At 53.1% G+C, this 3,103-nt stretch overlaps 1 long non-coding RNA gene across 1 annotated transcript in view; it reads left to right on the forward strand.

Moving 5' to 3' along the window:
* Nucleotides 1–280: 280 nt before the first annotated feature.
* Nucleotides 281–3,103, forward strand: part of LOC105551806 — a 29,686-nt gene continuing 26,863 nt past the window's right edge. The window contains exons 1-2 of the long non-coding RNA XR_001007900.1: nt 281–408; nt 2,071–2,179. This is a non-coding gene — a long non-coding RNA (uncharacterized LOC105551806). The remainder of the gene's footprint in view (nt 409–2,070; nt 2,180–3,103) is intronic.

The following is a 3,103-nucleotide window of genomic DNA, read 5'->3' on the forward strand; positions in this document are numbered from 1 at the left end:
GGGCCACATGGTCATCCTGAATGCTTGATTACACTCAGACCTAGCAGTCCTCCGGGCACAGCTGGTTTATGGATCACTTTGTCACCACGTTCCATCCTTCCGCGTCCCCACCCCTGCAGTGGGAAAACGTTGCTTTAGGCAGCGCTGGAGGCCTCAGCAGGCTCTGGCAGCTTCTGGATTCAGGGTTAGAACCGAGGAGGAGGAGCCACAGCAAAGACAGGAGCAGAAGGCAGAGAGAACAGACACATGGGGCGTTTGAGAAGCGCCTTTGCGGCCTCAGGGAGTGGGAGACGCTGGCTCAGGATAATAATAATGGCAGTTTCTCTCATCTGTGTTTTCAGGGCGTGGACTGGAACTCCCAGTGCCCCTGACATGGGCTGAGTCAACGTAATCGTAAACATGTGACAGGCAGCAATGACACTGGCCGTCTTTTCTTGAGTCCTTATTTTGTGCCATCACTTTACTAATTACACAGATGATCTCATTCGATCCTCATAACAACCCGTAAAGCACGTACGTTACTGCTCCCATTTTATGGATGAGTAACTGAGACCCAGTGGAATTGAGCTAGCTTTGCAAGGTCATATCACTGGTAGACGTGAGAGCCTGGGACGGAACACAGATCTTCTGTTTCCGAGTTTAATGGGCTCCCAGCTAGCCGAGAGAGATGGTTCCTGAACCCTTGGGATAAATTTGCTTCTCACACCCAGAAGTTGGTGGAAATGCTGGAGAGTTGCGCCTTTCGTTAGGAGGCAGAGAGAAGAGTCCCTGACCAGCGTGTGCAGTTGTTTATTCACTCTCTGGGCATTTTGCTGATGGTGCAATTTGCAGAGCTGTTAATGGTAATGAAACTCCAGCGAGTGTCAGGAGACACAGGGGAAGCCAAGGAGAAGTGAGAGGTGGCTGCCAGCTTCCTGAGCTGCCCTTTGCGGGGATTAATGAGGTCTGTGTCTTCTCCTGCTTTAGACATCTCCCGAAAATGTCAGGTGCCCCCTAGACTGTCCTGTGAGCCTGTCAGCCTCCCTTCCTTCCACACCAGTCATTGGAGGAGAACCTGCCGTGACGTTATGCCGTTGCTGTTCCCTCCACACCTGAATTTGGGGCTCTGAGGGCTGTTCAGGCACATGCTGTATAATTCCAGAGCCAACTTTGAGTCCAATTGCTGGACCTCAAAAATCATGCTTATTTAATGGCCTGTGTTGCTTTGTACAATAAAGGTTGAGAATCAATCAAATCCATAATGAAGGGAAGCTAGACTCTTGGCAGTCAATGACCATTCAGGTCCTCACAAGCTACGTATGGCTGTGGAGAAGAGGGAAATCGAAGAGAGCGTGCACCAGCAGAGAGCCTGAGCTGAGCTCCCATCAGCAGCCTCAGGCCTGGGCTCCTACGGTGCGGGTTCTGAACAGTGGTTAAGCTCAGAGACCTGGGGCCCTGCCTCTTCGGGGTTAAAGGAGCCGGAAGAGGCCACAGCAAAAGCTGGCAAAGTTGTCCTCCACTCCGAGCCCAAGGGCGCAGCTCTGCATCAGTCCTTCCTCTGTCCCTGAGCACTTTTCATGGACCAGCCTCTCCTCCAGTCTGGGGAAAAAGCACTGTTTAAGATGCAGGGCTGGAGTCCAGGAACTCCGTCCGGTGGCAGAGGTAGACACGCAGTCAAGTTCGTTTAAGGAGGAACAGTGGTGGCCACTGCTGGGAGGGGGTACCCAGGGAGGAGAGAGATGAGAGGTAATGATTCCACCTGTGGGTGTCTGCAGAGCCCTCGGAGGGTTGCCATTCGGTGGGTCGGGGGCACTGAGGAGGATTCCCCCAAGCAGAGAGATGGGGAAGAGGTGGTGGAGGGTGACGAAAGGAAGGTGGGTTTCACAGCCTCAGAGTGGGCGCAAATCTTGGTTCTGAAAGACACTTTCTGTGAAACCTGGGCGTGCTCATTCATGGACCCAAGCTTCAATTTCAAAAGCAAAAGAAGGGGGAGGCCCATGTTTTGTGGTTGCGGTCAGCACGTAATGTGGATGAGGCGTCAATCCATGTGAGCACGTTTCTCTGGACGCTGGTTTCTTCTCTGCATTCCAGGAGGCAGCAGAAGTTGCAGAGAAGAGTGAGGCACGTTTGAAAAATGCTGAAGAATGAAAAGTGTTTCTGTCCAGGTGAGGGTGTCTGCTGAATGACTTGGATTTTTTGGGTATGTCATTTCCCATTTCTCACCCCCAAATAGGAGTCTGCTTCTCATCTCAGCATTTGTATAAATATTGATTATTGGTTAGTGTGTATCAGAGTCCTACTGAGTAGAAATTATATCAGAAAAATGAAGAATCTCTAGAGATGGCAAAGTGCGAAACAAAAATCCCCAGGACAGCAAATGCTCAAAGTTCACCACACATCGCAGTGACAATTGTTGGGGGCCCAGGTTGCTGAGGCTGCCCAGAGGGGCTCAAGTTCTGTACTGAATACAGGAATCAGCTGGAAGCTGGAGGCCACGTGACCCTTGGACCCCCTCCATTCCAGAAGTAGGTGAACAAGTCTGGGCAGGACCCTGGAATCGGCATTCCCAAGGGAGTGCCTGGTGATTCTAACTCAGCAGGGCCTGGTCCACCCTGAATCCATTGCCCATCTCCATTAAAGCCTCCTTTCACCAGTCAAGTCCCTGGCTAGGGAAAGGTCTGGAAACAGAAGTGGAGAACAAAGTTCTGGGAAGAGTTCTATCCCCACGGCCGTCCTGCCAATAGGAAGCCAATGTCCTGGTCTCAGGAACGCTGGGTGTGGCCCGGCTGGAGACGCCAATGTCCTGGTCTCAGGAACGCTGGGTGTGGCCCGGCTGGAGACGCGTCCCTCGGGGCGGTCAGGAAGCTTCTACCTTCTGGGCCCTTCTGCAGCCAACGCCTGAGGCAGCGAGGCCAGCCCTTCCCAGAGCGCCAGCTCACAGGTCAGGCAGAGGGTCAGCTGCCACACACCGTGGGACTCAGAGGCGCCGGAGAGCTCCCCTTTCCAGACTATGTCCCCTCCGGCCTGAAGTTCTGTCTAACCCACATGGGTTAAAATCCTGAAGGCCCCGCCAGCGTGCAGGTATGTGGTCCCAAAGGGGCAACATCTTGGACCAGCTGCGCTC

The sequence above is a fragment of the Mandrillus leucophaeus genome, unplaced genomic scaffold, assembly GCF_000951045.1.
Source record: "Mandrillus leucophaeus isolate KB7577 unplaced genomic scaffold, Mleu.le_1.0 Scaffold533, whole genome shotgun sequence".
NCBI classification, from domain to species: domain Eukaryota; kingdom Metazoa; phylum Chordata; class Mammalia; order Primates; family Cercopithecidae; genus Mandrillus; species Mandrillus leucophaeus.